General features: G+C 49.5%; 1 pseudogene; it reads right to left on the bottom strand.

Moving 5' to 3' along the window:
- Nucleotides 1-1,830: 1,830 nt before the first annotated feature.
- LOC134035364 (receptor-type tyrosine-protein phosphatase mu-like) lies at nt 1,831-24,757 on the bottom strand (annotated as a pseudogene).
- Nucleotides 24,758-25,159: the final 402 nt, after the last annotated feature.

Raw genomic sequence — 25,159 nt, 5'->3', positions numbered from 1 at the left:
ACAGATACCAGGGTGTCTGGTTGCTGCTGGTTTGGAGGCATCGCAAATCATCTTCCTCCACAGCGTTGTGTAAACGCTTGTCTTGGCACAGGGAGTGAGGAGGAGGGTGAGGGTGTGTGTGTGTGCGTGACTGCGTGTGCCTGGGCCCTTTATTGAGCGGATTCGACACATTAGTGCTCTGCGATGTGGCTCACAGTAATCCCATTAAGGGGTGGTGTGTCCGTGGTGACGAGCATTGTGCCACGCGACTGTAGTACTGCCACAACACAGACACACACACACACACACACACAGACAGACAGACAGACAGGGAGACTGGCAGGCTCACAGACAGGCAGACAGACAGACAAACAGGCAGACAGACAGACAGACAGACAGGCAGGCAGACAGGAAGACAGACCATGTGTGGCAGCTTTCTTCTCCAGTCATGTCTAATTGCTGTGATGGCCGTGTTCTCTCCCAGAGTATCACACAGCAACATCTGCTGGCTGCTATTCTACTGAGACAGTGTAAATCCCACGGCCGGGAGGCCAGCCATTGTAGCAGCATCCTGGTCCTGTGTTCCCGCAGGAGGACCCCACCTAGACACCAGCTCATCTGATCAGACCGGCGCAGAACACGCCGCCAGAACACTGCAGCTGTCACATTCCATTGCAGCTCAGTCAATCAAACGGGATCCCGCTCTCCGTTTATGTAAATCAGTTGTAAGGTGCTTTCATCTGCATGTAAAATGTTGGGCTGGATATGTGTTTTTTACTGATCCACAACAGACAACAGGCTTTCAACACACAGCTTCCGCCTGTCCAGAGGTGGGTGATTCACAATGTGTGTGTGTTGTGTGTTGTGAGTGTTGTCAGGGATGTATGGGGGAGGCATTGACTCCTTAAAACTGTTTCTGCATTTCATCAACATCTCTTCCTTCTCTCTCGGTCCACTGTTCTGTCTTTGACTTCCAACGGTCCTTCCGTTCCTCATCCATCCCTCTGTCCATCCCTATTTCCCAAACCTCCTTCCTTTCATCTCTCCGTCTATACCACTGCCCTGTGTCTAGTCTCTGCTGGTCTCTCTCTCATCTCCAGCTGCTTGCTGGTGTCTGGAAGATGGTCTCTCTCTGTGTGAGAATCTGTAACAGCAGATCTGACGTGAGCCTGATAATCTGATAATCTGCTAATCCCTCTCATTAATCCCTAGTGACAACAACACCCCGCAAGCTATCCAGACACAGCCTTAACGAGCCAATTAGATAATCCTGCTGCTCGTTAAGAGACATGTTGACAGTGATTAACATGACAACATGCTGAACGGCGGGAAGGTGGTCGCCACGGAGATGCCGGGGAAACCACAGATATGTGACTGGAGGAGATGTGAGGTGTTAATCAACAACAAATGTGTGTGTGTGCGTGTGTGTTAGAAAAGTTAAAGATGTAACTGTTATCCTGTAATGAGAATGATTCTGTGTTCAGCATTCCTTGTCAGTAGAGAGCCCTCTCCCAACATGAACTCTGGGTAACACTAGGCTTACGTAAACAAACTGACCTAGGCTGACCATTATCTTACTAGAGGTGCAATAAATGTGTTAATATTCCTGACAGTGTGTGTGTGTTTGTATGGAGTAACAGGTTTGGAGGCATCGCGGTCTTGTTAGAGGTGTGGTGGTGTGGAGAATATGGTTTGACAGGCTTGTTCTACATTTAAACTACGGTCTGTTCTCGAGCCAGATAGGCGTTTGTGTGTGTGTGTGTGTGTGTGAGTGTGTGTGATGGTCCGCTCCTGCCAGCAGGTTTATAAATGATTAAAGCAGAGCAGGTCTTCTGATCATCTAACTGTCGCTTAAACCACACTTAGGGACCATTTAGGACACACACACAGAAACACACTCCAAAGAGAGCAGCAGCATGTCTCTGACAGACAGATTACAGCATTTCAGAGGTAAATGACTGGATAACCTGGCTAGAAAGAGAAGATCTAACACTCACATTCTCACATACACACTTTCTACCTCTCATACACGCATACTCTCTCTCTCTCGTCCACCCATACTCCCTCTCCGTGCTGAAGTACAGATACCAGTGTGTCTGGTTGCTGCTGGTTGCTGCTGGTTTGGAGGCATTGCAAATCATCTCTCTCTCTTTATGTCCTCTCTCACTCTCACTCTCTCTCACACACACACATAGATAGTCTCCCAAGTGAGGCATCTTCACACGTTAAAAGAAAGAAACAAAGAACAACAAAGAAACAGATAAAGTGTGCGTGTGTGTGTGTGTACCTGACAGGCGCTCCCCTGCTCTGAGCAGGCTTCAGCAGGACAGTAACAGAGCTGTCTGTCTGGTTCAGAGGAGACTCCTGCTCATAGCCTGGCATCAGCGGAGCTGTGGAGGAGAGAGCACACGTTAACATCTTCCACACACACACACCTGTTCATCTACACATGTACCCCACGCACACCTGTACACATACACACACACACCTCACAGTACATCTGTGTAGGCACCTGAATACACACCTCAACACACACCAAACACATACGCTCAGACACACATGTACCTGAGATCTTGGTGGTGAACTGAGTGATGACAGGAGGGCCGAAGCCCTTGACTGTGCTGGCTCGGAGGGTGAAGGAGTAGGTGGACCCAGGGGACAGGCCAGAGAACATATGGGATGTCTCATTGGCCAGCTTGAATACCTTCCCACTCTGATTGGTCAGATCGAACTCGGTGTCGAAGGAGCTCAGAGCCTTGTAGGAAATCTGAGGGTGGGGGAGGTGGGGAGAACACCATTGGTTTATTATATTACTGTAGTCCTTCCACTACTACACATTGTTAATATAGTTTAAAGCAATCTATCTGATCTGCTCATCTCTTCTCTCATTTCCTCTCCTCTTCAGTCATGTCCTTCCCTCCTCTCCTCTCCCTTCCTCTCCTCAGTCACCCACAGTAGGAGCAGATAAGGGGGCTCCTGTTCACAGGGTATTAAACCTATTCTGCTGTTCTAGTCTTTATCCTTCCAGTCTACCCCCCCCCCCCCCACTTCCACCCCTCCAGTCTACCCCCCCCCCCACCCCCCCCCCCACCAGTATACCTCCCCCCACCCCTCCAGTATACCTCCCCCCACACCTCCAGTCTACCCCCCCTCCTCCATTCCTCAGGGGGAAAAGACCCTGAAAAGAAGTGCAGCGGAGCGATGAGTCTCTCACACTCCTCCCTCTCCATCCCTCCATCCCTCCACTAATACAACTATCTGCACTCTGTAAAAGCTTGATTTGAATAAATCAGTGGAGGACTAATGGATAGAAGCCATTACTATCCCCTTGTGATTCCAATTACTGGGCACAATAGGAGGAGGAAGAGGAGAGGAGTGGAGGAAGAGGAGAGAAGAGAGGAGAAGGAAGGAGAGTTTCATCAGGTGTAAAACATGACATATCACACACACAGACACACACACACCAAGCCCGCAGGATAGTAATGTCCGCTGGGAAAGAGGATGGATGGGATGGAAAGGAATCAAGAGAGGAAGAGAGAGAGAGAGATGGTAAGTGGGTATGTAATCCTACAACTGCTGGTCCACCACTGGGTGATGATGTCACAGTGTGACAATGATGTTCCTGATTACAGGTTCAACACGGTCGGGCCACTGAGCTACAAGCACTCTGATTGGTCTATTCTCTTAACCCAGGATGATCATTGTCGTGGTGACAGTGAGGCGTGTGACAGACTATAATTTCATAATGGCTCTAACTGACACTTTGATGGGTTGAACTCTCCGTCATCCGATTCTGCTTCAGAAACTCCGTGGAGAAGCACAAAAACAGCGGGAGCTCTAAATGGTAGTGTGAAGTAGTGTGAGATAATCAAAGGTAGTGTTTGTATAGTGTGCGGTAGTGTTAAGTAGTGTGTGTAGTGTTAGGTAGTGTGTGTAGTGAGAGGTAGTGTAAGTGTGAGGTGGTGTTAGTGTGAGGTAGTGTTAGAGTGAGGTAGTGTTATAGTGAGGTAATGTTGGTGTGAGGTGGTGTTAGTGTGAGGTAGTGTTAGTGTGAGGTGGTGTTAGTGTGAGGTAGTGTTAGAGTGAGGTAGTGTGAGGTCATGTTAGTGTGAGGTAGTGTAAGGTCATGTTAGTGTGAGGTAGTGTTAGTGTGAGGTAGTGTAGGTGTGAGGTAGTGTTAGCGTGAGGTAGCGTGAGGTAGTGTGTTAGTGTGAGGTAGTGTGTTAGTGTGAGGTAGTGTGAGGTAGTGTGAGGTAGTGTGTTAGTGTGAGGTAGTGTGTTAATGTGAGGTAGTGTGTTAGTGTGAGGTAGTGTGTTAGTGTGAGGTAGTGTGAGGTAGTGTGTTAGTGTGAGGTAGTGTGTGGTAGTGTGTTAGTGTGAGGTAGTGTGTCTGCTATACTGTGATATGTACTGTCGTGTGTTCTTCCTGCAGACTCATGAGTTTCTACCCGCAGTGGATAGAATACAGGCTAATACTGCGTTTTATGGGCTGGTTGTGTTTGTCGGATGTGTGTGTGTGTGTGTGTGTGTGAGTGTGAGTAGCAGCTATGGGGTTCAGTAGGTAATAGATTGTGTTAACAAGCCTGAGAGCGTTGGGCTGTAAGGTTATTAGGTTGGATTTATTAGATAATTAAGAACCCAGACTGAATGAGGGATGGAGCCACTGCACCTGCCAACAGAGAAGATGGATGACTGTTGGAGAGGGGGAGAGAATTGCGAGGGAGAGAGAGAGAGAAAGAGGGAGAAAAAACAGAGAGAAGGAGAGAGAGAGGGAAAAGGGAAAGTGAGTGTGTTTGTGTCTTGTTACCTCATATTGTTTAATGATGCCGTAGGTTTGAGTGGGTTCTCTCCATCTGAGGGTGATCCTCTCCTCGTAGGTGCTGCCCTGGATGGACTCTAGTGGAACAGCTCCCGGAACTGGGAGCGGTGGGGGGAGGGAGGGAGGACAGAGGGAGGAGACGAGGGAGGGAGAGAGAGAAAAGAGAGAGAGAGAGGAAGGGAGAATAAATCCAGACCAAATTAAATATCGACCATTTTAGATATTGAGCCACTTCTACACCCTAACAGGCGTGTAAATCTCCTGAATGATTCACACGTCCCTCTGAGACCTGACAGCCTAGGAGCCCCCCGTGTGGGGGGGCAGAGGGCAGAGAGGAGCGTTGAGAGATGAGAGGAAAGGAGATGTTTACAGGTTGCTGTGTGTGTGTTTGTGTGTCTGTGGAAGAGGAGCGGGGGGGGGGGGGGGGGGGTAAGGACAGAGCTGCGTGCACGAACAACGATGGGGAGTGGGGGGTACTTTCATGGGAAAAGCTAAATGAACCCCTACCTCATTCCTCCTTCCCCCCACCTCATCCCTCTACCTCATCCTTCCATTCCTCTACGTCATCCCTTCATCCCCCCCACCTCATCCCCCACCTCATCCCCCCACCTCACCCCCCCCCCCACCTCATCCCCCCATCTCACCATCCTCGTCCGTCAGCACCGCCAGCTCCTCGCTCTCCTTCCCTCCCTCGGGGTTGCGCAGCACCAGGCGTAGGGATACGTTGGTGTACGGCGGCAGGTTTCTGATGGTGTGCTGCGGCGCCACGCTCAGCGTGTCGTAGCAGAGCTCCTCGCGCATCTCCTCCTTGGCTCCTCCGCTGGGCAGGTACCGATACTGCAACGTGAGGTTGTAGCTATAGCAACGCGTCACGTTGTAGCCGAAGGGCTCCCATCTGACGGTGATTTGCTTGGATTTGATGTCCAACACCTCCAGCCTGCGGGGGCCGTGCATGGGGTCTGAGGGAGTGAGGGGGAGCTGGTCAGTCACAAATCACAACAACTACAGTCTTGACACAGCTCTGTGTGTGTGTGTGTGTGTGTGTGTGTGTGTGTGGCACCACTCATATCTGCAACCCCCACTCCCATCCCCTTGTCTCCCCCACAGGCCTAATAAGGGAGCAAAGGTGCTCCACTATCAACTGACAGAGGAGGCACACACACACACACACACACACAAGACCGTAATAGGATCAATTTCCATTCCGGGCTCAATGTGTCCATCTCTGAGGAATTCCATCCTTCAGCAGAGATAGAACACTCAACTGTAAAACACCAGAGACCCTGACACACACACACACACACACACACACACACACACTGGAATGAGGTGGCAGGAGGGCCATGACAGAAACTGCTCCACTGAACCTTCAGACACACACTTTATTTCTCTCTGTTTTTCTCTCACTCTGTTTTTCTCTCTTTCTTCTCTCTCCATCTCGCTCACCACCTTACCATGCGGGTTGTGAGGGACAGGGTTTCAGGGATAGTAACCGTTCCGTAACTGCAGGTGAATCCTAGTCCATCTCTCCCTGTCTCTCTTCATCCCACTCTCTCCTTATCTTTCTGCTGCTGAGTGTGTTCTGTCCACAACACTCTATTCATTCACCAACTTACAGGACATTACTCTCTGAATCTTCGAAGGTTCTTAGGACCTTTACGGTTCCTCAAAGGTTCCTGGTATGGGTCCTCTAAGGTCCCTCCAGGACAGTGGAGTGAAGCTGTGGGGCTCTAAGGATGAGTCTGGCTCCAGACGTATTTCTGCTTTGAAATGTTATTGAACACATGGCAGAGCACAGTCCTTTGTGGCATTGAAATACAAGCTGCTACACTTACAGGACAGTGGTTGGGAGGGGGGGGGGGGATTCTAGCAGACAAAAGCTGCATATTGTCTTGTTTCCTGTCCTGCTGATGGGGGGGGGGGGCAGACAGAGTGTGGGAGCTGGGCAGTACCACTAAAAGCCTCTCAGCTCTCAACAACAATCGTCTTCCTTGTGCGAGGAAGAGAAGAGGAGGTGGAGGAGAGGTAGAAAATATGACAAATGCAGGGCAGGTGTGTGACTCAGACACTCCAACAATATGTCCCAGAATGCCTTGTGGCTGGGCACGGGGGGGGGGGGGGGGAGTGTGTGTGCACTTGTCTTATTCATTTCTGGAATAAGAAAGTGGAAAGTGAGAAAGAAATGGATATAGCTCTTTTCGATATAAAGGAAAGAGAGGATAGAGCGAGGGAATGGCAATAAGAGGTGGATGGGAGGATGAAAAGAGAGAGGGAGAAAGAAAGTGAGAGAGAAAAGAGTCTCGGCCAGACTGCAGCATTGTGGAGTGGAGAAGCTCTCTCCAACATTAAGGTATAATTGGAGCACTTCAGCATAACACCATTGAACAGAGCTAAACGGAGGGAGGGAGAATTGAGGGAAAAGACATCTTGCTTAATTCACAATATGCAAAACGGAGGCACAGAAAAAGACAGAGAGAGAGAGAGAAAGAGAGAGACAGAGAGAGAGCAGTCCGCTCTTCAGTAACATGGAGGAGAGGAAGACAGCATGTGTGTTGTGTAGAAAGACAAGTTTGAACATGATGTGTCAGGCAGAGGGTGAGACCTCATCAACTGACCTTCCTCTCTTCCAATCTACCCCCTCTGTTCCTCTCCTCTACCCCCTCTGTTCCTCTCCTCTACCACCTCTGTTCCTCTCCTCTACCCCCTCTGTTCCTCTCCTCTACCCCCTCTGTTCCTCTCCTCTACGACCTCTGTTCCTCTCCTCTACCCCCTCTGTTCCTCTCCTCTACCCCCTCTGTTCCTCTCCTCTACCCCCTGTTCCTCTCCTCTACCCCCTGTTCCTCTCCTCTACCCCCTCTGTTCCTCTCCTCTACCCCCTGTTCCTCTCCTCTACCCCCTGTTCCTCTCCTCTACCCCCTGTTCCTCTCCTCTACCCCCTCTGTTCCTCTCCTCTACCCCCTCTGTTCCTCTCCTCTACCCCCTGTTCCTCTCCTCTACCCCCTCTGTTCCTCTCCTCTACCCCCTGTTCCTCTCCTATACACCCTCTGTTCCTCTCCTATACCCCCTGTTCCTCTCCTCTACCCCCTCTGTTCCTCTCCTCTACCCCCTGTTCCTCTCCTCTACCCCCTCTGTTCCTCTCCTCTACCCCCTGTTCCTCTCCTCTACCCCCTCTGTTCCTCTCCTCTACACCCTCTGTTCCTCTCCTCTACACCCTCTGTTCCTCTCCTCTACCCCCTCTGTTCCTCTCCTCTACCCCCTCTGTTCCTCTCCTCTACCCCCTCTCCCTGCTCCCCTTCCTGTTTCTGCTCCCTCTTCTTTCTCTACTACTTAGACTACATACTAATTAGGGGTGGGAATCTTTTGGTACCTCACGATTCGATTCAAATCGATTCTTGGGGTCACTATTCGATAAAAAATTGATTCACGATTTTTTTGATTCACGATTTTTTCGATTCAATATATGCTTACATTTGATTCCAGTTTGCTGTTTAATGTTAATTGTTTATACTTGACTGTGATTGGCAGTTAAGTGTTGCAGAACAAAAATACCACTGCATCAAAACCTTGACATTTATTGTTTTTCTTGCAGTTTAGTAAACATACTTAAAAAAATAGTTTTTTTAAATTTGTGAATCGATATGAATCGCTAGAAGAATGAATCGCGATTCAAATGCGAATATTTTTTTTTGCCCCAGCCCTAATACCAATACTTCCTACTATACTAATTACATAAGCTACATACTAATACTACCTACTATACTAATTACATAGACTACATACTAATACTACCTACTATACTAACTACTTCGACTACTGTCCAACACCTCTGTCTCACCAGACGCCTCCCCTTCTCCCCCCCATCTCCCCCCTCACTCCTGTCCTCTAGCCTGTCTGACCAGATATCTGGCTTCATCTGTAACCCCCCCCCTCCCTCCAGAACAGACAGTGAAGATACTGTTAACAATATATTGATTAACCCTGGCTAGAAGGAGCCGGAAACTACACCTGACAAATCACAGTTTACTTAGGCAGGTAATCTGCCGCTGGGAGTAATATATGGTGAGAAACAGTGAGAGTGTGTGTGTGTGTGCGTCTGTGTGTGAGTGGGTGTGTGTGTGTGTCAGAAAAAGCAAGGCTAGTATAGAGCTTCTAGTGTTGTGGTGGCTCATAAACAATCACCCAGTCACTCTGCAGACACTGAGATAAGGAAGCAAACTTCTAAGTAGCATAGAAACAAAGACAAGCACACACACACACACACACATATCGCTTTTCTTTAGTCAGCCCTTATGCTGAGAGAATGGTCTGGTTCAGCACTATCAAAGCTCAGCTGCAAAGGATAACATGCTAGAGGGCCTCTCAGGCTATAATCAAACACACACACACCATTCCCAGTCAGCCAAAGGGACACGTAGAAGGAGAAATTGATGAAAAAGTTGGACTGCATGTATGTGTGTGTGTGTGTGTGTGAGAGAGAGAGTTGATGTGAGTGTGTGTGTCCTGCCAGAGGACAGCTACGGAGCCTGCAGGTCCAGCTTGAAGAGGATCAATCACAATTTTCCAGCCTATAATAGTTCTGAGAGGGCCTCTCTGCCAGACCGCTGTCATGGAGACGAAGGTTCAGGGGTCAAGGTCAGATCCAAGGAGGAGATGGATGCACCCTATTACCCAGAATCCTCCAGGTGAGAGCCACTGCACCGGAGCCCCACATCAATCTACCTCTGCCGGGATTGGAGGGATGAAGGGAGGATAGAAGGGTCGTAGAGGGGAAGAGGGATGTAGACCTGAATCAGAGGAGAGGAGGGATGGGGGCAGAAGGATAAAGACAGGAGTGGGAGGATAAAAGGGCAGAGTGATAGAGGGAGAAGAGGGGAGAATGGGAGAGGACAGAGACATTTGCATTCTCCTTGTCCGTGTTGTAGAGGAGAGGCAGGGTAATGGCTTTGTGATGGAACTCTGGACAGATGTGACAAGACACCCATAACTAAGAGAGAGGTGTGTGTGTGTGCGTGTGTCACGGTGGTGATCCTGTCATGCCGCTTGCTAGAAAAGGCACCTGAATCAGTCCAGGTAAGTAGTGATGAAAGGATGATGGAGGGATGATATTCAGCGCTGAAGGAAAAGAGGGATGGGGGTACGATTCTGGCCTTGGTCGCTTACTCCTGCAACAGTCATCAAATAATTCTAATTTGACATTTAGATGTTAACTATTACCAGCTCCTCTCTCCTCCTACCAAGGCGTGACATTTAAATAACGCCTGTCTTTATTACATGGTGTTATCTGTGCATGCTAAGCTAGCCTATGGTACAATCACCATTATGGGGAGGGGGGGGAGGTATATGTGTAAAAGATGTTGGAATCTCTACATGTTGAAACCAAAATGTACAAAAATACCCTTTAATAAAACCTAGAAATGCGCGCTTTAAAATCAATTGCACATTTTTTTATTACAAATCCCAAACTGTAGAGTACATAATAAAATAAATAAACTCTTAGCAGTTGTTCCACTGGCAGTCAGAAGCAGGTTGCTAACAGATAGAAAAGCTACGCAATTGTTAAACTAGTGGGTCGTTATTCTAGGAGGTAGCTAAAACAGCCTCTAAAGCCTTTATCATGGTATTCTCTACTCGAAACTGCACAGAGCAATGCTGTTTGTGAGCATGGCTAAATAATAAGGGTATTAGGGGTGTGTGGGTGCAGGTCAGGAGAATAGGGGGTATTGGGTCCGTGTGTGAGTGTGCAGGAGAATAGAGGTATTAGTCATAGATGAGGGGCAACTAACCATCTGTGTCTGCTCTGACCACACTACACTTGCGCTCCTGAGCTGCTGTGTGTGTGTGTGTGTGTGTGTGTGTGTGTGTTTCTTCAGGACATTTCAGACAGAGTGAAATGATCACCTTGCCTCTTTCAGTCAAACTGAACATGGAATAGACTCCAAATTCTGTATCATGCCCCCTCTCCATCCATCCCCCTCTCTACTTCCGTCGCCTCTCTATCCTCCCATCGTTCCCTCTTCCTGGTATAAACAGCTCTGTCCACCTCTTCAAAGCTATGTTAATGCTGGGCCTCATGTCCTATTATAATGCACCCACCACGTCTAACAGTGTGACCCCACTTTAATGCTTTGTTTTCTCCCCCAGGGGATCTGCCGTTGCGTGTGTGTGCATGTATGTGTGTGTGTGTGTGTGTGTGTGTGTGCACGCATGGAGAATACAGATGATATGTGATTGACAGCAGTCTTGTTGTTACGCTCCTCCAGTGTGTGACCTCAGTGTGTGTGTGTGTGTGTGTGTGTGAGCCCTCTCTCCGTGACAGCTTCATGGAACCGTTCAGGCGCAGCAGAGAATCAGAGACAGGAGAATGTCACTGATTATTCCCTACGATACACAACAGCTGCTAGTCACACACACACACACACACACACACACACAGGGTAGTGAGTGGCTATTCAGACAGAGAGAGGTGCCTTATTAAGAATAATAGCGGTGTGTGCTCCAGTACAGAGTGTGTGTATGTGTACTCCAGGAGATAGAGTGTGTGTTTATGAGAGGAGAAAATGGCTTCTTATCTCCCTGTCAACTTGCAATCCATTCACCTCCTTAACATGGTAGACACACACCTGACATTCATACACTTACACTTACACTTACACACACACACACACACACACACACACTAACACATTCACACTGAGGTCCATTGTCTAGAGGGAGTGCTAGCAGCCATCTGGGTGAGGTTTGTCTTTCATCCTCATCAAAGCTGCTCCCATCTGACGGAAGCAGCCAGTAATGACAGCTTTGACAACCAGCAATCAAAACTCAATTACTCTTTCTGAGTGCTCCCTCTCTCCTTTCCTCTCTCTCCCTCTCTCTCCCTCTCTCCTTTCCTCTCTCCCTCTCCCTCTCTCTCCCTCTCTCCTTTCCTCTCTCCCTCTCCCTCTCTCTCCCTCTCTCCTTTCCTCTCTCTCTCTCCCTCCCTCTCTCTCCCTCTCTCCTTTCCTCTCTCCCTCTCCCTCTCTCTCCCTCTCTCCTTTCCTCTCTCCCTCTCCCTCTCTCTCCCTCTCCTTCCCTCCATCGTTCTCTCTCTCTTTCTCTCTCTGGCTGTCCACCTCCCTCTGTCTCTGTCTTTCCCTTTCTCCCCCTCCTTTTCCCTCTCTTTCTCTTTCACCCCCAACTCCACTCCCTCCCTCCCCACTCTCCATTCAGACACAGAAGCACATCTGCCACTCAGCCCTACTGTGCAGGCGGGAAGTGTGTGTGTGTGTGTGTGAGAGAGTGTGTGCGTGAGTGTGTGTGTGTGCATGAATGACTTCCTCAGCCAGTCACCGTCAGAGCTGTGGGAGAAGTACAAGGAAGGAGATTAACAGGATGAACACACTCTCACACACTTCCTGTTTCACACTCCTGTGTGCGCATGCACGCACACACGCATTGGCCCGTCTGATCCATATTCCTTTACATGACAGATGAGACATCGAGCAGTGCAGCCTAGTAAACACAGCAAATAGTACTGGTCTAGTGGTGGTCCTGGTCTAGTGGTGGTCCTGGTCTAGTGGTGGTCCTGGTCTAGTGGTGGTCCTGGTCTAGTGGTGGTCCTGGTCTCAATGGCACAATCCCTTTCCCCTCTTACATTTACATTTAGTCATTTAGCAAACGCTCTTATCCAGAGCGACTTACAGTAAGTACGGGGACATTCCCCCGAGGCAAGTAGGGTGAAGTGCCTGACACAACGTCAGTTGGCATGACCGGGAATCGAACTGGCAACCTTCGGATTACTAGCCCGATTCCCTCACCGCTCAGCCAACTGACTTCCCTCTTCCTTCTCCCTTCATCCCAACTCTCTACAGGATTGTTCCTCCTTATGAGACACCATGAGAAACCATGAGAAACATGTCACACACACCCCTTCCACACACATACACCTTGGGTACAGTATGTGATTAATGGGGATGCCATATCTGTGGGCCGACTGTGCCTGTGTGTGTGTCTGTGTGATTGTGAGTGTGTGTGATTGTGAGTGTGTGTGTGTATGTGCGTGTGTAAGCAGTAGTCTTATCTAGCTCTGATGTCTAGGAGACACAAAGCTCCTCAAAGACCTTGGCCTGGTCTGGAGTACCCCTGGGAAATCTCCTCCGCCACGCACACACATGCACGCACACACACACACGCACTCCCCTGTGCACCCAACAAAATACACAACACACAAAACAAAACATGAAAGTGTTTGCAGGATCACAGTCTCCTCAGAACAGCCCAGCAGGCCGGCGAGCAGAGCAGCTCCACCAAGATGAGACCAACAGATAGGTAATTGATTAGTGAGCCTGGCACGGCGGCCTCTGGCGGTGTTTGAAGCCCTGCGTTCTCTAAACATCTCCTCACTTCTCCAATCACACTGCAGCAGGATGGCACACACCTAGACTGAGAGAAACACTGGAGGGCTCTCAATACCCCCTTCCCTTCTCCTTACCTCCAACGATCTCTCTCTACCTCCACTTCTCCCTCTCTACCTCCATCTTTCTACCGACCTACTTCGTTCCTTCTTTCTCTGCCTCCATCTCTCTCTCTCTACCTTCCTCTTTCTACCTCCATCTCTCTCCCTGTCTCCATCCCTCTGTTCCCCCTCCATCCAGTCAGTGTAATTTGCTCAGAGGACTCTGAATATGGAGGTGCCAACAGTCCCTGAACACCATGTTTTGATGCCCCATGTTTCACACACACACATACACACATATAACCAAACCAAACAGCTATAACGAGTGGGATTAAAGGGTTCTTAGGAGTTTGGCTTGATATTATAATGATCAAAACACACACACACACACACACACACACACTCACACCCATGTAGGAATGGAGGTGCATGCTCCTCCGCACCAATTACCCTGTACTCTTCACTCAGTTGGTTGCCCCGGGCAATGCAGCTAGTGTATGTGTGTGTGTGTGTGCTAGGGTGCACAGGACTAGACTCTGGGGTAATGGCCTACTTCAGTGATGAGAGACAGGTTTCGTTTATTTACCAACCTCCTCATGTATAATGAACTACAAAGATCCATTAACACACACACTCACACTTTCAAAACATTCTCAAAAACACACAAGCACACATACCATTAGACACATACCTATATGCATGCATATACAGCATACATACAAGTATGCACACATATGCATAATTAATACTTATAAACACACAAAGTCACAAGTCGGTCTGTCTGTCTGCTTGCCCGCTTGCCTGTCTGCTAACCTGTCGCTGTCTGTCTGTCTGTCTGTCGCTGTCTGCCTGTATCTGTCCGTCTGTGTGTGTGTCTACCTTTCTCTGCTTGTCAATCTGTCTGCCCGCCTCTCTCTCCTATCTCTACCCTCCTATCAGAAGCCCCGCCCCCCTTCTCCCCTACAAGCCAGCTCACCAGAGATCAGTTTGTCACTGCTGGTTTGTCCCACAGACATTTGCCATTGTTGCAGCATATGCAGACAGGCTGACACACACACACACACACACACACACACACACACACACACACACACACACACACACACACACACACACACACACACACACACAGCAGCCAAGACAGAACAGGAAATTGTATTGCCCATTCAATAGGCCAATGAGATTAGAGAGGAAAGGCAGAATTACCATAGAAATGATGTTTGAAGCAGAAAAGTGCAGGTCTGAAAGCCTGAACTCTGATTGGCTGAGGAGGCACAGGACTGTCAGAAACAGGAACAATGGAATCATATTCTACTGGTGTTGGTGAGCGACACGGGTTAGTGTGTGTATGTGTGTGTGTGTTAAGTTTCATACTGATGCTGGTACTGTAATATCAGTGTTCTGGACAGAAAAGTAGGTCCCTGGTGTGGACATGGTGGACCATCACTACTCATGAAGCTGATCCATCATTACAGTCTGCATCTACACTGATCCCCCTGAATTAAACACAGTCTGACCCAGGGCTAATCCAGATCTAACCCTGGTCTAATCCTGGTCTAGTCCTGTTCTAACCTTGTTCTAACCCAGGTCTAACCCTTGTGTAACCCTGGTCTCAACCAGCTCTAACCCTGCTCCAGCAATTACCATTACACCAAAGGGACATGCTGAACCCAAACAAAGAACAACATTTTAGCCTACAAACTGCAGCAATATCTCATCATAACCCCCCCCTTACACACAAAAACACACACACACAGCATCCCCAGGCTATAAAAAAGCAATCTTGTTCAGCCGGTAACTCACTGCAGGTAGACAGCAGAGGCCTGACTGGAGACAGACTGGCTGTGTTACAGTGTGTGTGTCTATGTGAGGGGGGGAGGGTAAATGAGTTGTATGTGGGGTGTGTGTGTGTGTGTGTGGGGGGGGGGGGGTGCATGTGTATGTCTTGTGTGAGTAGGTGTAATTGTTTTGCAGGTAGTGTGTCAGTGGTGTGTGTCTGTGAGTCAGGGAGTCAGATTTTCCCTTAAATTCAATAAGTGTTCTCTCAGGGTGGGGGCTGTCAGGGGCACCAGGATCTGGGAGGGGGGGGGGGGGTAAAGTAGATAACAAACATGTTGTCATGGGGTGTGTGTGTGTGTGTGACCAGGAGGGTCCGTGCCCAGGAGCAGTGCTGGGGGAGGAGGGGAGGGGGAGGGGGGAGGGTGCTCAGGGGAGGGGGGGATCCCATCCTGGTTCCTGTCGGAGCTCATCTCTCCATCTCCAAGGTGACTTACCGAACGGCAGCTTCTGCTGCTGGAGGGGGGGCTGATCTGATCTGAGGTTTAACTTTTCATTTCCACTGAGATCCTCCTGTTTAATATGCCTGCTATAATAGGAGGGTGGAGAAGAGAGGAGAGAGAAGGGGAGGGGAGGAGGGGAGGGGAGAGGAGTGAAGTGTAGGGGAGGATGGGAGAGACCTAAAGCTTGTGTCTTTGGGAAAGACTCAAAGGACATCCTCTCCAACAGCGCACGCGCGTGCACGTATGCCCCCATCACCAGGACAATAATCTATCTGACATTGTTGAGGACTGGCGCACAGCTGTGTCATGTGACCCGTTTCATATGGCCCGAGACTACAAGACACATGGACAGGATGGGGGCATTCTGCTCTGTCTGTCCTGGGGGGGCCGAGAGCAGACTGTAGAGGGCCCACAGGGACATCAAGCCACAACTTACAGATGTACTTAACATGACCCCCACGCCCAGGAGATAACAGAGAGCGAGCGTGAGAGAGCAGAGACAGAGACAGAGACAGAGACAGAGACAGAGAGAGAGAGAGAGAGAGAGAGAGAGAGAGAGAGAGAGAGAGAGAGAGAGAGAGAGAGAGAGAGAGAGAGAGAGAGAGAGAGAGAGAGAGAGAGAGAGAGAAAGGAGGATGGGAGGGACAGCAACACTGAGGGACAGAGAACGTGAGAAGGAAAGAGTGAAGAGGGGAGACAGTAAACTAAACAGAGAGGCTCAGGGGAAGAGAGATGGAGGGATGGAGAGGAGGAGGGTAAGTGGTTCCTGGGGAGCAGAGCGTGATAATCAGACGTGTGATGGGAAGAGAAGAAGAGGAACGAACAGAGCCGGAGAAAAGGAGCAACGGCAGACTGGGAGATGCAGACTAGTGAAATATAGAAAAGGAGGGACCAAAGAGATATAGAAAAGTGTTTATATTTATGAGAAAGGTATTAAAAGCACCTCTGGATCATGTCGAAGACATTAGGAATAAAAGCCCTGGCCAGCTTTTAATGCATGTTCTCCTGTCCTGTCACACACAGGCCTGGTCCACAGGGACAAGCACTCAGAACTACCACCCCCTCACCCCCTCCATATCCCAGAACCCCACAATCAGATAGAAAAACTGTCACTTTGAAGCAGAAAATCTTTAGACCACAGTCAGTGACATAAACACACACACACACACACACACAGACATGCAGAAAAACACACACACACACACACATGCACACGCACACAGACACCCCACACAGAGTGACTGACATGTACCATGGACATCATATCCATAATTCAGGTTGTTACTGAGGATGTTACCGTGATAAATAATAACAAAGATTTCAGCTTCATAATGCATCTCCCTAAATAAGTCAAAGAGGAGAGAGAAATATCTGGTAGCTGTCGTGTGTGTGTGTGTGTGTGTGTGTGCGTGATGATCAAGTGAGTCAGATAACAGATCTGTACATGTTCTTTACATCCCAAAATGCAGACAGAAAGGCTGAGATGGCAGCAGAGATGCAGGCAGAAAGGCAGACAGAAATGCTGAGATACCAGCAGAGATGCAGGCAGAAAGGCAGACAGAAAGGCTGACATGGCAGCAGAGATGCAGGCAGAAAGGCAGACAGAAAGGCTGAGATACCAGCAGAGATGCAGGCAGAAAGGCAGACAGAAAGGCTGAGATACCAGCAGAGATGCAGGCAGAAAGGCAGACAGAAAGGCTGACATGGCAGCAGAGATGCAGGCAGAAAGGCAGACAGACAGGTTGAGATACCAGCAGAGATGCAGGCATAAAGGCAGACAGACAGGCTGAGATACCAGCAGAGATGCAGGCAGAAAGGCAGACAGACAGGCTGAGATACCAGCAGAGATGCAGGCAGAAAGGCAGACAGACAGGCTGAGGTACCAGCAGAGATGCAGGCAGAAAGGCACACAGTCTAGCCCTGGAGTTGTTTCAAAACATCCGTTTCTCTCCATGTCCTTGACAATTATACAAAGAGGCTCTCTCTTTTTAACTTTACCAGAATGAAAACACATTCAAACACTCCTATTCCTACATATCTCTTTGTGGTAAAGGCAGCCTTCAGGATTGAAAAAAATGACAAAGGGTGGGTTCAAGGAAGGTTCTAGAACTGTGATGATGATGATGATGATGATGATGATGGCCATCAGAACCTCCTCTGTCGTCTGTCACTGACGACATGACACAATGGCAAATGGTCTTTAGCATACCGCTATGGTGCTATATAGTCTATAGGCTGACAATGGTGTTACAGGCTGACAAAGCTGTTAGCTGTGGCACTAGCTGGCCTGTCAGTAGAGCATTAGTCAAGGTGACTGGTCCATTACAGCTAGCTGGCTATTACCATTAGTGTCCAGGATCCACACCTGGACATGACCTTCAGCTGACAGGGGACTGTCTGTGTGTGTATGGGAGAGTGTGTCTGTGTGAGTGTGTGTGTGTGTGTGTGTGTGTGTATGGGAGCGTGTGTGTGTGTCTGGTTGTTTTCTAGAATTAGAATATGTGTACATTGTCAGGAGGACCTTGATACAAAGATAAAGGGAAAGAGAAGAAAGAGATGAAATTGAAGAGGTAAGAGAGGGTGAAGAGGGAGGAAGAGGAGAGAGAGAGAGAAGAGATGGCTTGTCTCTGTTTACACCAGCGTTGCTCAATCAGATGTGGTCACTGTTTGTGCATGTGTCTCCTCAGCATAAACAGCATCACTGCAGAGATACCATCACTGACTGAGTCTCAGACTATCGTCTCTGAGTGTCTGCTTCCTTGTCAACAGCTGGTAACTCTCTAACCAGACGGTAACTCTCTAACCAGACGGTAACTCTATAACCAGACGGTCCCTCTCTAACCAGACGGTAACTCTATAACCAGACGGTAACTCTATAACCAGACGGTAACTCTATAACCAGACGGTAACTCTCCAGAGCTACAACTGTCGGTATGTAGAAGCCATGTTCCATATCAGAACCAAGCACACACACAGATTATCATCCAGGCATTCACAGCCACCTTTTCATGTGCGTGCCAAATTCAGGAATTTCCATTGTGTGTGTGTGCGTGTGGTATGTATAGGTGGCCTACAGGGGGCAGGATGGAGCTAGCAGGCTGTTGTACTTCAGCTATGTCGGCTATGTGTTTTCATCCCAGTACACAGGCTGGAATGTTTAAGGCCTGATCCGTCAGTGTGTGTGTGTGTGTGTGTGCTGTGTTTGTGTGCGCGTGTGTGCAGGTCCTGACATGAAGCCGTTAGAGCTTGTTCCAACCCGTGTCATCTGCTTCATCTACTACTGTCATACAAGTGTTTCATCTCTGTTCCCTCTCTCCCCTACTCACCTCTGCATCGTTATCACCCCGTTCCAATCTCTCCCCCTCAGTCTCAAGTCCCTCCATCCTTTCCTTTCTCCTTTGTGTTCATTTAGGGGTACATTCCCCCAAAACGGACTGTAACCAGATAATTAAATGCTGATTTATGTAAATATAATTATTAAGGCCAATCTCCTTAGCCTACTGCTTGAAGCTATAGCCCCCAGCACCGATGCCAGTGAAGACTAATGATTAGTTAGCCCAGAGGCAAATGAAAGCTAGATCAGACTGTAGCATCAGCATTAGCACTGGTGCCAGTAGTGCCATCAGTGGTTGGGGGAGGGAGGTTGGAGCGAAGAAGAGAGGAGAGGAGTGGGGGGTCGAGGCACCTGGTTCATTACTGTACTAATTGCGAGGCGCGTGTTTGTAGCCTGGGGGGGGGGGGGGGGGGGGGGGGGGGCAAAGCTTGCGTCTGGATCACAACCCTAATAGTACAGTGTAAGACGTGCTGGTTCATCTTCCTCCCTCCCTCCTCTCCCTCCACCTCCCTTCTCTTCACTGTAATACTTCCAATGCCTCCCTTCCCACCTTCTCTTGCCCCCTCTCCCCTAAGCTTGAAGAGATGGATGATAAACAAGCACCCCCTCTGCTTAACAAGAAGAATTTACCATTCACGTTAGCGAGCTTAATGATCCAAATCTAACCTACAATAGCCTAGCGCTGTGCCATCACCCCACCCCAAACAACCAGCATGAATTAGCATTAGCGTTAGCAAGCTAATGAGCTCAGCGCTAATGCAGCATAGCCTCCCGCCCATTTTAAACAGCATGACTTTAAACATTAACAATCTAATGAGTCTGGCGCTAATGTAGCCTAGCTAGGCCAAACACCCCAATCTCATGAGAAGCAGTAATTACGCCATGTGTGTCGCGTAGTATGCAGTGAGGTGTGTAGTGTAAAGCGTGGTAAAGAGATGTGCTCACCAGCACACTTGGTGCGTGCCCTGAGGGGAGGACCAGGGGCCCCCCGTCCCCCCGTCCAGGGGTCTGGTCAGCAGCACGCTGATCTCGTACTCCGTGTCTGGGTCCAAGATGGCCTATCTTGTGAGTGGTCTTATCCACGGGCTGGTTGTCTATCAAGCTGCCGGCGAGAGTCCGATACTCCACCTGGGACACACACAGGGACAGGCTCACACCGATTCAATCATCAACGCTCAATGAACCCCTTGACAAATCAAATGAACCATGCACTCGACCAACGAAACAATTCAATCCATGGGCTCACCTCTCGCTCGATGATGGGTCCGTCGCCGTTGATGGAGTTGGCGTTGAGCTGGATCCACAGGTAGGTGGCGCCCCACAGCCGTCAGCTGGGGAGGGGCGATGGGACCGGGGGCTCTGAGGGTCAACCAGAAGCAGGGGTCAGCAGTTATGTCAGGGTGTTTTGCTGGGTGTTATTCAACACCTGTCCGGTATGCCACAGACACAGACACACAGATGATAAGAGCTGGAACACACCTCTGAACTAGGAAACTCATTCAATCTCACACATTACAAACACACACACATTCACCGACACCACGAACACACAAACGGCACACACACCTCCAGAGAAAGGGTACACCAATCACTCTCTGATATCTGAGGATTATTCTGAAGGAGGACCAATTAAGGGATTGTGTTCAGAGTCGCTACACAAGGTCCCTTAGTCCCTGAATGGAGGAGGAGAGGAAAGGAAATGAGAGGAGAGGAAATGAGAGGGAAGGAAAGGAGAATTCAGACTAGCCTTGGTCCAGACCAGGGAGACGAGGTACTAAGGGAGGAAGTTAAAACCAATTAATTTCCTGACCTTCAGCGAATGAAAACAGACCTGAATCCCATTACCCATCAACCCCTGGGGTGCTCTACTTCTCACATGACCCAGTTCAACAATCCCACAATCCCTCTCTCTCTCCGCCCTCCCGACCCTCTCTCCGTTCTCTCTCTCTCCCGTCTCGCCCCCCAGCAGGAGAAGTGGAGGTGGTTCCGAGAGCCAGGATCTCTGTCATCCATCATCATCTAGCTGCCCCAGCATCATCACCAGGTCCTCATGTCTTGGCCCACTGGTAAATGTCTAATGTCTGGGTTCCACAACTCGTCTCTTCTCACAGGTGTGTCTGTGGAAGTGTGTGTGTGAGAATGTGCGCGTGTATGTCCGTCTATGTGTGTGTGCGTGTGTGTCCCTCTGAAACAACAAAGCAGCTAGCCAGGCGTCAGTGTTAATCACAACCTGGTCTGGAGCTTTGAAGTCTGATAGCACCTCTCCTTCTGATCTCCTTCTCCCTCGCCCTCTCTCTGTTCTGTACCTCTCTCTCTCCTCTCGCTCTCTCTTTATCTGTCTTTCTCCGTTCCTCTCTTACTTCCAGACCTTTTCACACGCACAGGACTGTCACTCATTTCTTAGTCACCACCCCCCCACCACACACAAGCCCTGTAAATAGTCCACCCTAATGATAGCTTGCCCTGAGAGGCTTCCAGGTGCCCTGGTGTGTGTGTCTGTGTTTCTGTTTGAAGATTGAACCCTCAACATTGACCATTAGACCAAGAGCATGTCCTCGGGGTCCAGAGGGTGCAGATGGGAAAAGAACACGGCATCACACACACAGGGTGGGATTTTGTTATTGATTGTAACCATAGAAACCCATAGAGAACACCAATTACATGTGGTGTAATGGCACATCCGTCTTCCAGGCAGCTAGCTGGACAGGTGAGAACCTGTCCAGACACACACGCCACCTGTAGATGAGGTGTGTGTTCGGACATGTGTCTTCATGGTTCCTCATGGGGTAGGGGTCTGGGCAGTGATTTATCCTTTGACACACACACACACACACACACAATACTCTGCTCTGCTCCTCTCCTCTCTCTTATTTGTCTCTCTCTCTCTATCCTCTCCAGGACTGACTGATGGATGTGTGTGGACAGGGAACACGCACTAGCAATAACAATCACTATGTGTGTGTGTGTGTGTGTGGGGCCAGAAGAAGGCCACCGTAGTCTGAGTGACACTTCAATCTGCCTGTCAGGTTTAACCACCAGGACTGCTGGAGCTCCATCAGGTGGTCTGACAACAGAGAGGCCTCAGCTGTGTGTGTGTGTGTGTGATTGGTTTGGAGAGAGATGTCAGCTGCTTCAATAACATAGTGAGGATCTGCATCGATCCTGTCCTACCTCCTCCTCCAGCAGAATGGAAAACACAGGCTGGGTCCCTTCAACTGACAAGCAGGGTGTGTGTGTGTGTGTCTGTATCAGGGTGCGTGTGTCAGGGTGTGTGTCAAGGGTGTTCTAGAGGAGAGTTCTAAATTCTATAGCAGAGTTCTAAGTTTCAGTTGAGGGTTTTAAGTTGTTCCAGATCAGAGGACTCTCAGATCTTCAAAGACTTGTTTTGGGGAGCCCGGATCCACGTGTGGTTGCCAGGGTGTGGTCGTTGCCGCTCAGCTGTCGCCACGGAGCTGGGGTTGCCACGGTGCTGAGCCAGCAGACTGTTTACGGGAGGAACAGCTGAGGCCTGCACCTGCCAGACACGCCCACAAGACACCACTGGACACGCCCCCTGAAGACTAAATTTAGGTTTCCTCAGCATATTCTGAACTGAAGAAAGAAACACACTCGTACGAACTCCACAATGTCCTATGCTGCAGGAGAGCGGAGACGTGGAGAAGCTGATCTGACAACTTTTGCTGGTATAATACATCCAAATTAGACGGGTGTGTTTGTGCGCGCGTGTAGTAATTGTGTTTAAATGATGATGTATAATTTCACAGAGCGAAGTAGGCAGGCGTTGTTCCATCTTAAGCCCCAGGGACAGCCTCTATCCCATACTGTACACACCAGCCCTAACTCATTCTGACAGCACGCACACACAAATATCCGTGAGGCAATCAACTACAGTAGCGTTGACACAACGTTTCAGACGGAGGGGTCAGGGGGCAGAGGACTTACGTTTGACGGTGAGGTCAGCATAGCTGGAGATGCCCACGCCCTTGTCTGATTGGACGATGCAGCGATAGCGTCCGGAATCTCCCTTGGTGGTGTTCTCCAGGTCAAAGGTCGCCGTGTAGCGCCGGGTGTTCACTGGTCTCGTCTCCCTGACCAGGGCCTCCCTACCACCCATGCCCTGGACACACACACACACACAATGTTATTACACACACACACTAGCAAAACCTATACTCTGGACACACTCTGTTGCACACTCTGACCCTAACCTATACTATGGAAACAGACATACCTGTAGCCAGAGGTTGATGTTGTTCTGAGGGCGTCCGTCGACGGTGCACTGGAAAGTGGCGGTCTGCCTGGCGTTGACCTCGACCCCCTTAATGTGCAGGAAGTGAGGCGTGCTCACTGGGGGGGGGGGGGGGGGGGAGACACACAACAACCATATGCTTACAATCATCCATATTCCACAAGATGCTCAAGGTTTGCATGTTGTCACTGTATATGATATTTATATGAACAGCTTCAGGTCTGAGGTGTGTGAGAGTGTGTGTATGTCTGTTGCAGTATACGTGCGTGTATCGCCAGAGGGGGGCTGTTATACATGGTGTGTGTCTCATGAGGAAGGGAAGGGGGGGGGGGGGGGGGGTTATGCCAGTTATGTACCTCCAGCCAATCCCATTTGCTCAGCTTTGCAGTCTAACCTTGCTGGGGTCTCTGGAGCCAGCTGCACAGATTCAATCACTGAATGGATCCTGCCCAGCCTCCCTGGGGTGGTGTGTGTTGTGTGTGTGTGTGTGTGTGTGTAGGAGTGTGGTACGGTGGCGTTTCTATTATGATATTACAGAGAGCGTTAGGGGGCGGAGCCAGGGGAGCTACCTGTCAGCCCTGAGCCCTGGGTCAAGGAGGCACGAGAAACTTTCCCCGGGTCTGTGTGTTTGTGAGTGTGTGTGTGTGTGTGTGTTAGAGGAAGTTTCCCCGACGCAGCAAGAATAGAGTAGCGGGGAGGCGAGGGGGGAGGAGAGGGGGGAGGGTTCAGGTGCAAATCGAAATGGGGCCAAAAACTCATTTTTCTCTCCTGCCATACAGGGGGACTATGCTGTGGCCACTATCGCACACATACACAAACACACACACCCTGCTGCAGCCTTGTTATGAAGGAGGGGATGGTGAGGGATGGAGGGCTGGGCACAGAAGTGTATGTGTGAGTGTATGTGTGTGTCGTCTCCTTAATAGCTTGGCAGATGAACTAAGAACAAAGCTGTACAGGAATCTGGGTCAGTGTGAGTGTGTATGAGTGTGTGTGTTTGTGTGTATGTGTGTATGTTGGAAGGTGGGATCAGAACTCTTGATGAAAGTCCTGCTAATCAAATTATGGAAATATAGGAGTTTTTAATGAGTTCCCTCTAGTCATGTCGTGGCAGGTTGCCACAGCGACCTTGATACTGATATCTGAGAGGGATACATGTCCCACGCCCCTTGGACCACCTCCAGCCAATCAGAACGCTCAATGGCGACCCTCCAGCCAATTAGAACGCTCAATGGCTGCCTCCAGCCAATTGGAATGCTCCATGACTACCATGTACCACTGAGATTGCCCGCTGACTGCCTCCAGCCAATCAGAGTAGCAGTGAAGTCAGGGCGAATGACACTCAGTTCCATGGACCTCTGCTCCTGAAGGTCAGGACTCACCAATCAGGCCCATGGACAGACAGGAAGACCATGTGAACTACAGACCTGTTCCTTCCTGGCTAGGTTGATTGGGGCATTCTTCTCAGGTAATTAGCATAGCTATTTTACCCACATGGAATCTCACTAATCTAATAGGATAGTGTTTTAGGAATACCTGGACACTGTGTGTATGTGTGTGTATAGGAGTACTTACTGCAATGATGGCCTTGCAGTGTGACATCCTTAATAGCCAGGATGCCTCGCTGTCCATTACTGACTGCCTCAAAAACAATCTGTAAAGAGAGAGAGAGAGAGAGAGAGAGACAGAGCGAGAGAGTTAGTTCATGTTTAGTAATAAGGTTACAATGTTAACAGTATCACTGGTGTTTCAGTTTCATGGTGACTCTTGGAGTTTCTGTAGAGGTGATTCAGACACACCAGACTGTAAACACTTTAGAGACAGGAGTTGAGGACAGAGGAGGGGAAGGAGGGGGGGGGGTGTCCTGTTTCCCCCATGACAGGGTGTTTGTATCAACTTCAATTTTAACAACTGCACCTGCGTATCTGTGTGTGTGAGTGTGTCTGTGTGCGTGAGTGTGTGTATGTTTGTGACTTTCAGGTGCAGAGTCAGCTCTGTTTCCACGGTGATGGAGTGGGGCAAAGCGGTTCTCACACTCCGACCCCCCCAGCCCTCAGGGAGGCCCGCC

This window comes from Osmerus eperlanus, chromosome 15 (assembly GCF_963692335.1).
Source record: "Osmerus eperlanus chromosome 15, fOsmEpe2.1, whole genome shotgun sequence".
NCBI classification, from domain to species: domain Eukaryota; kingdom Metazoa; phylum Chordata; class Actinopteri; order Osmeriformes; family Osmeridae; genus Osmerus; species Osmerus eperlanus.
This window is presented reverse-complemented; position numbering and strand designations above follow the sequence as displayed.